Genomic DNA, 13186 nt, shown 5'->3' with positions numbered 1-13186 from the left:
CTCACCGCCGCGCCCCCGCTCACCGCCGCGCCCCCGCTCACCGCCGCGCCCCCGCTCACCAGGCAAGGAGCCTCCTCTCCGTGCGCCTGCGCCGCGGCCGCCGCGCGTCCTCCGGACCACGTGACCGCGTGCACGCAGTCCCAGATCCCCTCACTCCCAAACGCCGGGGAGGTTGCCTTGGACCATCCAGGCCGCTTCTGTAATCCCAACCTTTGGGAGGCCAAGGCGGGAGGATCATTTGGGGCCAGGAATTTGAGACCAGTATGGCCAACACAGTGAGACCTCGCTCTACAAAAAATTCAAAAAGTAACAGGTGTGGTGGGGGGTGCCTGTGGTCCCAGCTACTAGGGAGGCCGGGAGGCCTTCAGGTGTAAGGATCCCGTGAGCCTGGGAGATGGAGGCTACAGTGAGCCGGGATCGCACCACTGCACTCCAGCCTGGGCGACGGAGTGGAGACCCTGTCTCAAAAAAGAAACAAACCAAACCAAAAAATTAAGTGTCTAGGAATCCTGTAAGAGAAAGGTAGATCCGGCCGGGCGCAGTGGCTTGCGCCTGTTAACCCAGCACTTTGGGAAGCCGAGGTGGGTGGATCACTTGAGGTCAGGAGTTTGAGACCAGCCTGGCCAACGTGGCGAAACTCCATCTCTACCAAAAATACAAATATTAGCTGGGCGTGGTGGCAGGTGCCTATATTCCCAGCTGCTCGGGTGGCTGAGGCAGGACAATCGCTTGAGCCCGCGAAGTGGTGGTTACAGTGAGCGGAGATCGCGCCATTGCACTCCAGCCTGGGCCACAGAGCAAGACTTTGTCTCAAAAAAAAAAAAAAGAAAGAAAGAAAGGAAAAAAGAGAGACAAAGGTGGATCTAAGTTGAGGTTCAGAGGTAGAGGCGGTTCTTGAAAAGCAGGTTTTTCAGGGAGCGGACGGTGTCCGCTGCGAGGATGTGCTGTCTGGCTCCGTCTGGGCTGGCGGGAGCGCGAACGAGCGACCGCGGGGCCGGTGAGCTTGTGGATCGCGGCCAGAAGGCCATGCTGGAGTATCTGCCAACATGATGAAGATGAGGACATCTCACAAGTTCTGGACAGACGGGTCCGCCAAATTAATGAGGAAACAAAAGGAATCTTAAGCTTAAAAAAATGATACAGGATATAAAAGCTCCCTAGGAGTGAAACTACTGGGTCCTATAAGGCTCCTTCAGGGTGAGCAAAGGCCTGGAAACCAGCATGCAGATAAAGAAAAGGAAAGAAAGAGACCATCGGTGCCTGCAGTTGTCAGCTGGCTGGGAGCTGGGGAGAGTCACTTGTGAAGGTACCTGGTCGTTGTCCCTGACATCCTGTGCAGGCCAGTATCTCACCTTCAGAACCAAGATGCTTGGGAAACGAAGACAAGGAACTGTGTTGCAAACAGCATTACCCTGGAGAAGAGGTGGCAGGAGGTGACATACAGAAAATGGAGCAATCGCCTAGATCAAGAAACACAGAACAAAAGAGAACTGAGACATTAGGCAACCTCCTGGAAGGTCCAACAAGACAAGCACATATTCAGCGGCCTCCTAACAGACTAGACTTCCAGCATCCTCAGATGAGGCTAGACACCTTACTTAGATATTCGAGACTGGAGAACTCAGGGACATCTGATTTATGCCAAGAAATACAGACACAGCAGATATGTGCCTGTGGAGTGGAATTCTGGAAAAGCTCACAGCCCAGAACATAATGCAGCCTCCCCCCAGCCACAGCACCTGCCAGTTCTGAGAAGAGTGCTGATGCTCCATCTGAGCACCCATTCTCCTGCAACATCAGGGGAGAGGAGTTCACCTAAGGATCAGACCAGTGTCTCCAAACCCAGCTCCCCACCTCTGCCTGTTGGTGGCACTTGAGGGTGAAGGGGAGATGGTATGAAAAGACTCACAACAGGAGTCACCTGAAGGGGGGGGGGGGCGCTTGGTGGAAACTGACATTTGTTCCTGTTGGAGGCAAATGGGGAATTTGGCATCTTGCCCTAGCATCAGACACATGAAACTCTCCAGTGCCAGGACTTTTGATGGTGACTTCAAAGCACAGCTGGGAGACTCATGTGGCCCAGGCTCCACAAGGCAGGAGCTCAGCTTCACTCACAGCAGGATTCCTAGTACCAAGAACACCATGGGTGCATAGCAGGTGATCAAAATAATTATTTGTGGCTGAATCAGTCAGAGGTAAGAGAGAGGACTTGATCCTAGCTGCAAACTAAGAGATCTGATTAAAACCTAACATGTGAGGCCTGGCACGGTGACTCATACCTGTAATCCCAACACTTTAGGAGGCTTAGGCTGGACAGTTGCTTGAGCCCAGGAGTTCAAGACCAGCCTGGGCAACATAGTGAGACCCTGTCTCTTAAGAAAAGAATTAGCTGGGCATAGTTATAGTCCTAGCCACTTGGGAGGCTAAGGCAGGAGGATTGCTAGAGCCAGGAGTTTGAGGTTATAGTGAGCTGTGATTGTGCTACTGCACTCCAGCCTGGGCAATGGAGTGAGACCCTGACAGTCTCTACAAAAATCATATATATGTATATATACTTTGTGTGTGTGTGTGTGTGTGTTTGTGTGTGTGTGATATCAGAAAAAAAAAAAAACATTCATTGCGGGGTAAAAAAGAACCTGACTTTGGAGGTATATAAGCACAGTGTCGGGCTCAAATCAGGCCCTGACCATTACCAAGCTCAGCCTCAGTGTCTCTACCTGTGAAACCCACAGGGCTGCTGTACTAGTATATGAATTAATGTCTGTGAAATATTTAGCATGGTGCCTGACACATGGTTCACAGTAAGAAACAACTATTGCTATTATTAAGTGCTTTGCACTTTGATTTTCACAGAGCTAACAATTTTTGCTGTCTAGCTTTGTGTGTTTGAAAGATTTTTGAGCTCTGAGAATGCCCTTTTAAAACTTCAACAGTCCTATCAAAGGTCACACTTTGAGCTTCAATATCTGGCTTTTTTTTTTTTTGAGCTGGAGTTTTGCTCCTTTCGCCCAAACTGGAGTGCAGTGGTGCAATTTCGGCTCACTGAAACCTCCGCGCCCCCTACCTGCCCCCACGCCAGGTTCAAGTGATTCTCCTGCCTCAGCCTCCCAAGTAGTTGGGATTATAGGTGCCTGCCACCATGCCCAGCTAATTTATGTATTTTTAGTAGAGATGGGGTTTCACCATGTTGGCCAGATTGGTATCAAACTCCTGACCTCAGATGATCTGCCTGCCTCAGCCTCCCAAAGTGCTAGGATTACAGGTGTGAGCCACTACGCCCAGCCAATAGCTGGCATTTTTGACAATTACTTAACAGTGTGCCGAGAGCAAGCCCCTATAGAGTGTCCACAGGCATGAGCCACAGGGAATACAGTGTGAGGCCTGTGGTGAGTAAGAGCTGAGGATGTCAACAGGGAAAGCACAGACTACCAAAGACAAAAGTTGCCCAGGACAGTTCTTTGTTAGCTACCTGGTAGCAGCCTGGACACCTGAAGATAGAGTTGAAGACACCTCTAATGGAAGAGGTGGATGCCCTGAAGACATGGTTGATTCCTCCAGCCCCACCGTCATGCAGCTTCTTGACTTCCTGGAGAGCCTTACATGCAAGCAGAAAAGTCTCAGGATAAAGAAATGTGGATATTTGAGAAAATACCGAACAAAACAAAACAAAACAAAAAAAGAAAAGAAAATAAAAAATAAAAAAGAAGAAATGTGGATATTCCACACATTTTTAAAAGAACTGGAGGGGTGAAGAGGACCAGCTGTCCCGCTAGGCCTGGGACTACTCTGGTTTTAACAGTAAATGTCCCACATCCTGATAACCCTTAGTCCCAGGCAAATCAGGCCAATTGGTCATCTAATTGGAGGTTATCAAAGGAAGTGGGTTTTAACATCTCCTTCCCTTTCCTGTTACTTTGAGACCATGGGGTGCTATTAACTTGATTTGGTTTCTTCAAAAAAGCCAGAAATTGAGCTAATAGGTTTTACTCATATTTGGTACTTGAATTAGACTATATATAGTCTGCATGTTTACCTTATTTTCCATTATATAATGGCACCAAATATCACGATGATTTTTAAAATGTCTTTGGTAGTGGGTTACTAGGTGTTGAAATGCTTTAATATATTTATGAAAACATTTGTACAAATAATTTTATCCTCCATATGACATTTAGAAAAGTTTAGTCTGGCTGAGCACAGTGGCTCATTCATGTAATCCCAGCACTTTGGGAGGCTAAGGCAGGTGTATCTCCTGAGGTTGGGAATTCGAGACCATCCTGGCCAACATGGTGAAATCCCGTCTCTACTAAAAATACAAAAATTGGCCAGACGCAGTGGCTCACGCCTGTAATCCCAACACTTTGGGAGGCTGAGGCAGGCAGATCACGACGTCAAGAGATCGAGACCATCCTGGCCTACATGGTGAAACCCCCTCTCTACTAAAAATACAAAAATTAGCTGGGTGTGGTGGCGTGTGTCTGTAATCCCAGCTACTCAAGAGGCCGAGGTGAAAGAATCACTTGAACCCGGAAGTTGGAGGTATTAATCTTTTAAGATAATCCTTAAGCATCTAATGTGCACATAGCATTGATCTTATTTATAATCAGGAGAAATTTTAGAGCCTCAATTTTAAGTCTAGTGTATTTCCCAGTATACCTAGATATGTTTACTTTTGGGGTATGAGTGGTTAAGGCAAATGTGAGCTGTATCTGGAGAAGAGAAAGAATAAAGAGGTTTGTCACTGTGAGGAAAGTGTTTATTACTTGTCTTTGTCCCTAAAGCGGAGTGATCTTTAGATCCCACAGTGTTTTGACCACTACTAAGTCTCTTCAGTTATTCCAAGGTTGTGGGATATTAGGAAATAAAACCAATATTATTTCACCAACATAATGAAATTATGATCCAGCATGTTTTCACAGGATTACAGGAAGGTAGCACCCATCTCAGAAAACCACCAGGAACAGGTAACAGTCTCCAATAGCAGCTTTCTAAGTCCACAGGGCCATTCCCTCTTGGTTTCCACGTCCATGCCTTTGCTCCAGCAATTCCTTTGGCCTACTATGTCTGCTTGGTTTCTCAGTACTGAAAGTCTGCTTTTCTTTCTTTCTCTTTTTTTTTAATTGTCAGGGATTTTATTGATTTTACAAAGGATGATGTAATTTCACTGACACTAGAGTGTAAGAAATATAACAGCAAAAAGATACTGCCACCCACCTCCCTCAACGCCAAGGACTTTCAGTAAAGGAATTTTAGTCTAAACCTTTCCTTTTCTTCTTTTCTCTTCTCTTCTTTTTTTCTGAAACAGAGTCTCACTCTGTTGACCAGGCTGGAGTACAGTGGCGCAATCTTGGCATACTGCAACCTCCGCCTCCCAGGTTCAAGTGATTATCCTGCCTCAGCGTCCCAAATAGCTGAGACTACAGGTACGCACCACCGTGCCCAGCTAATTTTTGTATACATATATATAGATATTTTTGAGATGGAGTCTTGCTCTGTCACCAGGCTGGAGTGCGGTGGTGTGATCTCAGCTCACTGCAGCCTCTGCCTCCTGGATTCAAGCGATTCTCCTGGGACTACAGGCGAGTCATACCAGACTTAAAATTGAGGCTCTAAAATTTCTCCTGATTAAGATCAATGCAATTATCCAATTGTTTCAGCACTGTTTGTTTAAAAGGTTGTTCTTTCATAGCATTAGGAGAAATATCTAATGTAGATGATAGGTTTATGGGTACAGCAAAAACCATGGCACATGTATATGTAACAAACCTGCACATTCTGCATGTGTATCCCAAAACTTAAAGTATAATAATAAAATAAAAAGATACACAAACAAAACAAAACAAAAAAAGATTGTTCTTTCTACATTCAGTCATCTTGGCCAGCTTATGAAAATTAATCAGTCATAAATATAAGGGCTGACTTTTGATCTCTCAATCCTATTCCATTATCTGTATGCCTATTCTTATGCCAGTCCTACCCTGTCTTAATGTGGTGTTAGTAATAAGTTTGGAAATCAAGAAATGTGAGTCCTGCAACTTTGTTTTGGTAGTTCTGAGTCCCTTGAATTTCCATACGTATTTTTTTTTTTTTTTTTTGAGACAGAGTTTCACTCTTGTTACCCAGGCTGGAGTGCAATGGCGCGATCTTGGCTTACCGCAACCTCCGCCTCCTGGGTTCAGACAATTCTCCTGCCTCAGCATCCCGAGTAGCTGGGATTACAGGCACGTGCCACCATGCCCAGCTAATGTTTTGTATTTTTAGTAGAGACAGGGTTTCACCATGTTGACCAGGATGGTCTCGATCTCTTGACCTCATGATCCACCTGCCTCGGCCTCCCAAAGTGCTGGGATTACAGGCTTGAGCCACCACGCCCGGCAGGTTCCATACGTATTTTAAGATTAGTTTGTTAGTTTCTGCAAGAAAGCCAGCTGGGGATTATGATATAGATTGTGCTAATACTGCACATCAATTGGCAAGTATTGCCATTTTAGCAATATTAAGTTTTCTGATCCATGAACATGGGATAGATTTGTTTTTTGTGCATGAGATGGAGTCTTACTCTGTTGCCCAAGCTGGAGTACAGTGGTGTGATCTTGGCTCACTGCAACCTCTCCCTCCTGGGTTCAAGTGATTCTCCTGTCTCAGCCTCCTGAGTAGGTAAGATTATAGGCATGCACCACCACGCTTAGCTAATTTTTTTTTCTTTTTGACAGTCTCTCCCTGTTGCCTGGCTGGGACCTCCACCTCCTGAATTCAAGTGATTCTCCTGGCTTAGCCTCCCGAGTAGCTGGGATTACAGTCTCCTGCCACCATGCCCAGCTAATTTTAGTAGAAATGGAGTTTCACCATGTTGGCCAGGTTGGTCTCAGACCCCTGACCTGAGGTGATCTGCCCACCTTGGCCTCCCAAAGTGCTGGGATTACAGGCATGAGACACTGTACCAGCCTTATTTATTTTTTTAACTTAACAGCAATTCATCCTTTATGTAAACTTTTTAATATGTGTTGGGAATTATTCCCTCATCTTCTATTTATTGGGAGAATTTAAAAATAATTGGTATTAGCTCTTTTTAAAATGTTTAATAAAATTCGCCAGTGGCTCTCTTTTTTCTGCTCTGGCCATGTAAGACGTGCCTGCTTCTCCTTGGCCTTCTACCATGATTATAAGTTTCCTGAGGCCTCCCCAGCCATACTTCCTTATAGCCTGTGAAATTATGAGCTTTTCTTTATAAATTAAAAAAAAAAAAATCTCCAGGCACAGTGGCTCACTCCTGTAATCCCAGCACTTTGGGAGGTGGAGGCAGGTGGATCACCTGAAGTCAGGAGTTCAAGACCAGCCTGGCCAACTTGGTGAAATCCTGTCTCTACTAAAAATACAAAAATTGGCTGGGCATGGTGGTGGGTACTGTAATCCTAGCTACTCAGGAGGCTGAGGCAGGAGAATTGCTTGAATTGGGAGGCGGAGGTTGCAGTGAGCCAAGATCACGCCACTGCACTCCAGCCTGGGCAACAAGAGCAAAACTCCATCTCAAAAAAAAATTAATTAACTAATTAAAATAAATCACCAGTGAAGCCATCTGTTCCTGGACTTTTCTGTATAGGAAATTTTAAAATTACTAATTTATTAATTTTTCTTGTTATAGGTCTATTTATAATTTGTATTTCTTCTTGAATCAGTTTCAGAAGTTTGTGAATTTCTAGGAATTTATCCATTTAATATACATTATCTAATTTGTTGGCATACAGTTGTTTATAATTTTCCTTTATAATCCATTTGATTTCTGTAGTCAGTAGTGATATCACGTCCCTTCTCTTTTCCATTAATCTAGATAATGGTATGCCAATTTTGTTGATCTTTCTAAATCAAATTGTTTTCTTATTGTTACAAACCTGATATTAGATGTTCATTTTTCATTTTCCCCAGTCTGTGGTTTATGCTTTCATTTTCCTTCTCTTTCTAAACATTTGTGGAGATGGAATCTTGCTGTGTTGCCCAGGCTTGCATGCAGTAGCTATTCGCAGGGACCTCACTACAAACATCAACTCTGGGCTCAAGAAATCCTCCTTTCTCAGCCTCCCTAGTAGCTGGGAGTCATTGGGACTAGGGTGAGCACCACTGCTCTGGTTCTTTGATTTCATTTTCTTAACATTGTCTTTTTTTTTTTTTTTGAGACGGAGTTTCACTCATGTTACCCAGGCTGGAGTGCAATGGCGCGATCTCGGCTTACCGCAACCTCTGCCTCCTGGGTTCAGGCAATTCTCCTGCCTCAGCCTCCTGAGTAGCTGGGATTACAGGCACGCACCACCATGCCCAGCTAATTTTTTTTGTATTTTTAGTAGAGATGGGGTTTCACCATGTTGACCAGGATGGTCACGATCTCTTGACCTCGTGATCCACCCGCCTCGGCCTCCCAAAGTGCTGGGATTACAGGCTTGAGCCACCGCGCCCGGCCTAACATTGTCTTTTGAAGAGAGAAAGAGTTATGAATTTTGCTGAAGTCCAGTGTATCAGTCCCTTTATGGTTTGTGCTTTTTGTGTCCTATCAGAAAAATCTTTGCCTAATCCAAGGCACTAAAATTTTTCACTTGTTGAAAGATTATTTTTTCCCCCATTGATTTGCCTTTGGACTTCCATCAAAAATTGCCACAGGGCTCGGTGGCTGTAACCAGTAACCCTAACAGTTTGGGAGGCTAAGGCAGCAGGATTGATTGAGCCCAGGAGTTCCAGACCAGCCTGGGCAATGTGGTGAAACCTCGTCTCTACACAAAATTTAAAAATTAGGCAGGTGTACTGGCAGGCTACTTGGAAGCTGAGGTGGGAGGATCACCTGAGCCTAGGGAGATTGAGGCTGCAGTGAGCAAAGAGCATACCATGGCACTCCAGCATGGGTGACAGAGCAAGATCCTGTCTCAAAATTTTAAAAAATGGCCCATCAACTTCTGTCAGGTTCAGGTGGAGAAAAAAAAACTTTTTAAACATTTTTTAAAATGTGCCCATATGTGTGGATTTTTTTTCTTTTCTTTTTTCTTCTTTTTTTTTTGGGACGGAGTTTCGCTCTTGTTACCCAGGCTGGAGTGCAATGGGGCGATCTTGGCTCACCGCAACCTCCGCCTCCTGGGTTCAGGCAATTCTCCTGCCTCAGCCTCCCGAGTAGCTGGGACTACAGGTATGCGCCACCATGCCCAGCTAATTTTTTGTATTTTTAGTAGAGACGGGGTTTCACCGTGTTGACCAGGTGGTCTCGATCTCTTGACCTCGTGATCCACCCGCCTCGGCCTCCCAAAGTGCTGGGATTACAGGCGTGAGCCACCGTGCCTGGCTCTTTTTGTTTTTTTTTAAACAGGGTCTTGCTCTGTTGCCCAGGCTGGAGTCCAGTGGCATGATCTTGGTTCACTGCAATCTCCACTTCCTGGGTTCAAGCAATTCTCATGCCTTAGCCTCCTCAGTAGCTGGGATTACAGATGTGCACCACCATGCCTAATTTCTTTTCTTTTTTGTCCTTTTTTTTTTTTTTTTTTTTTGAGACAGAGTCTCACTCTGTCACCAGACTAGAATGCAATGGCCCCATCTCGGCTCACTGCAACCTCTGCCTCCCGGGTTCAAGTGATTCTCCTCCCTCAGCCTCCTGTGTAGCTGAGACTATAGGCGCAAGCCACCATGCCCAGCTAATTTTTGTATTTTTAGTAAAGACAGTGTTTCACTATGTTGGCCAGGATGGTCTTGATCTCCTGATCTCATGATCCACCCACTTCGGCCTCCCAAAGTGCTGGGATTACAGGCGTGAGCCACCGCACCCGGTCGATGGTTTCTTTATTCATTCATTCACTCACTCATTCATTCATTCAGGAGATGGAGTCTTGCTCTGTCCCCAGGCTGGAGTGTAGTGGTGTGATCTTGGTTCACCAACACCTCCACCTCCTGGGTTCAAACAATTCTCCTGCCCCAGCCTCCTGAGTAGCTGGGATTACGGGTGCCTGCCACCATGCTCAGCTATTTTTTGTATTTTTCATAGAGATGGGGTTTCACTAAGTTGGCCAGGATGGTCTCAATCTCTTGACCTCGTGATCCACCCGCCTCAGCCTCCCAAAGTGCTGGGATTACAGGCATGAGCCACCACGCCCAGCCTTTGTCTTTTTTTTAAGATGGTGTGTCACTCTGTCACCCAGGCTGGAGTGCAGTCGTGCGATCTCAGCTCACTGCAGCCTTGACTTCCTGGGTGTAAGTGATCCTCCCATCTCAGTCTCCTGAGTAGCTGGGATTACAGGCACATGCCACAACACCCAGCTAACTTTTGTTGGTTTTTCTTTTTTTTTGAGATGGAGTCTCGCTCTTTTGTCCAGGTTGTAATGCAGCAGCACAAACCACTGGCATAATTTATATATTTTTTGTACAGACAGGGTTTCACTAGCTACTCCGGAGGCTGAGGTGGGAGGATCACTTGAGCCCAGGAGGTTGAGGCTGCAGTGAGCTATGATGGCGCCACTGCATTCCAGCCTGGGTGACACAGCAAGAGCCTGTCTCAAAAAAAAAAAAAAAAAAAAAAAAAAGTCTATTAAATGTTACATTTGGATACAATTTATCTTTGGGAATTTACTCAACAGATAAACTTGACCATATGCATAACTGCATATGCATTACGCAGCACAATTTAGTGGGTGAAAGTCTGCCTAAGATAGAACCCTGAAGCTAATACTTTTTAGCTATAATCTTGGATAAGTCACTTAAGTCATCTGTGCCTTGGTTCCATTACCTGTAATGGAAATAATAATAATACTTACCACAGAAAGTGGTCATGTGGTTAAAGAATTCACTTTTGAAATGTGTTTAGAAGTTTGTGGCATAGTAATATATTTAGTCTTTACTATTCTTGCATCATTGTAATAGTAAAAAGCTGGAAACAACCTAAATGTCCATCAGTAAAGGACTGATTAAATCAAACGTGTCATTTCTTTTTTCTTGAGACAAGCTCTAGTTCTGTCACCCAGGATAGAGTGCAGTGGCTCAGTCACAGCTCACTGCAGCCTCAACCTCCCCAGGCTCAGGTGATCCTCCTGCCTCAACCTCTTGAGTAGCCAGGACTACAGGCACTTGCCACAATGCCTGGCTATTATTTTTTATTTTTATTTATTTATTTTTGAGACAGCGTCTCACTCTCTTGCCTAAGCTGGAGTGCAGTGGTGTGATCTGAGCTCACTGCAACCTCTGCTGCCTGGGTTCAAGCAATTCTCCTGCCTCAGCCTCCCTAGTAGCTGGGATTACAGGTATGCACCACCATGCCCGGCTAATTTTTGTATTTTTAGTAGAGACAAGATTTCACCATGTTGGCCAAGCTGGTCTCGAACTCCTAACTTCAAGTGATCCACCTGTCTTGGCCTCCCAAAATGCTGAAATTATAGGCAGGAGTCACTGTGCCCAGCCTCTTTTTTCTTGTTTTTTTTTTTTTTTTTTTTTTTTTTAAATAGAGACAAGGTCTCACTATGTTGCCCGGGCTGGTCTTGAATTCAGAGCTCAAGTGATCCTCCCACTTTGGCCTTCGAAAGTGCTGGGATTATAGGCATGAGCCATTGTGCCCGGACTATTTAAAAAAAAAAATTATTTTAGGAACAGGGTTTCGCCACGTTGGCCAATTGGTCTCAAACTCCTGGGATCAAGCCATCCGCCTGCCTCAGCCTCCCAAAGTGCTAGGATTACAGGTGTGAGCCACAGTGCCTGGGTACTTGGCATATCATTAATGGCATTAAAAAAATTTTTTTTTCTTGAGATGGAGTTCCACTCTTATTGCCCAGGCTGGAGTGCAATGATGCGATCTCAGCTCATTGCAACCTCCGACTCCCAGATTCAAGCAATTCTCCTGCCTTAGCCTCCCAAGTAGCTGAGATTACAGGCACCTGCCACCACGCCCGGCTAATTTTTGTATTTTAATGTAGACAGGGTTTCACCATGTTGGTGAGGCTGGTCTCCAACTCCTGACCTCAGGTGATCCACCCATCTCAGCCTCCCAAAGTATCATGATTACAGGCATGAACCAGCCTCATTAATGGCATTTTATGCAAACATTAAAAGATGAGGCTGGGCGCAGTGGCTTATGCCTGTAATCCCAGCACTTTGGGAGGCCAAGGCAGGCAGATCACCTGAGTCAGGAGTTCAAGACCAGCCTGACCAACATGAAGAAACCCAGTCTCTACTAAAAATACAAAATTAGATGGGTGTGGTGGCACATGCCTGTAATCCTAGCTACTCGGGAGGCTGAGGTAGAAGAATCACTTGAACCTGGGAGGCAGAGGTGGTCGTGAGCCAAGATCATGCCATTATACTTCAGCCTGGGCAACAGAAGCGAAACTCCATCTTAAAAAAAAAAAAAAATGAGGGATCCAAAGAAGATAAACCATTAGGCCCATGAAAAAATGCTCAACATCATTAATCATTAGAGAAATGTAAATCAAAACCAAAAATGTGATATGACTACTCACCCAATAGTATGGTTATAATAAAAAAGATGGGAGCAGGCAGTCATGGTGTTCTCGATGATGGAGGACCTACTTGACCCATAAGCAGAAGGTGTTGCTGCTTTGTAAGCAGGTGCTGCAGCACCTCAAGCCACGGTACATCCAGAGACAAATAACGGTACTTCGCTTGTTTGATGAGAGCCCAGTTTTAAAGCATAGGAAAGAACAGGATATGATGAAGGCTACCCCACTGCTGAGGGAGGCAGAGGAATTCTGGTACCGTCAGCATTCACAGCCCTTCTTTTCCCTGACTTACCGGGAGTACTTCCTATGAGAAATATGAGTGCTATGCTGTGTCTCTGGCATGGTGCTTAGATGACTGGCACCCTTCTGAGAAGGCAGTTTATCCTGATTACTTTGCCAAGAGAGAGCAGTAGAAGAAACTGCAAAAGGAAAGCTGGGAGTGAGAGGGTAAGCAGCTGCTGGAGGAAATCTCACCTGGTGGTGTAGGACTGAAGCTCTGCCCCCTGTGGTGGTTTATTATGACCAGACCCTGGGAGTGGCCCATGTAGAGAGAAAGAGAGACTTCACCCCCTTCATGCCTGCAACTGAAGTAAGTTCAAACATTTACCCTAATAAAAATCGCTGAAATGGTAAAAATCAACAGATAGACTGTAACAACTGTTGGCAAGAATGTGAAGAAACAGTCCCAAATACGTTGATGGTGGGAACATAAAATG

General features: G+C 45.3%; 1 protein-coding gene across 2 annotated transcripts in view; it reads right to left on the bottom strand.

The window, feature by feature from the left end:
• CCDC125 (coiled-coil domain containing 125) overlaps positions 1 to 145 on the bottom strand; it is a 49435-nt gene extending 49290 nt beyond the window's left edge. Inside the window, exon 1 of one of the 2 annotated variants that reach the window (XM_032279148.1) lies at positions 60 to 145. The gene's annotated coding sequence lies outside the window, so the exon portion shown is untranslated. The remainder of the gene's footprint in view (positions 1 to 59) is intronic. The other variant, XM_032279131.1, reaches the window with a different exon arrangement.
• Positions 146 to 13186: the final 13041 nt, after the last annotated feature.

The sequence above is a fragment of the Sapajus apella genome, unplaced genomic scaffold (genome assembly GCF_009761245.1).
Source record: "Sapajus apella isolate SASKATOON/1434 unplaced genomic scaffold, GSC_monkey_1.0 scaffold1, whole genome shotgun sequence".
Lineage (NCBI taxonomy): Eukaryota > Metazoa > Chordata > Mammalia > Primates > Cebidae > Sapajus > Sapajus apella.
The sequence above is the reverse complement of the archived record's forward strand: the minus strand, read 5'-3'. Positions and strand labels throughout refer to the sequence as shown.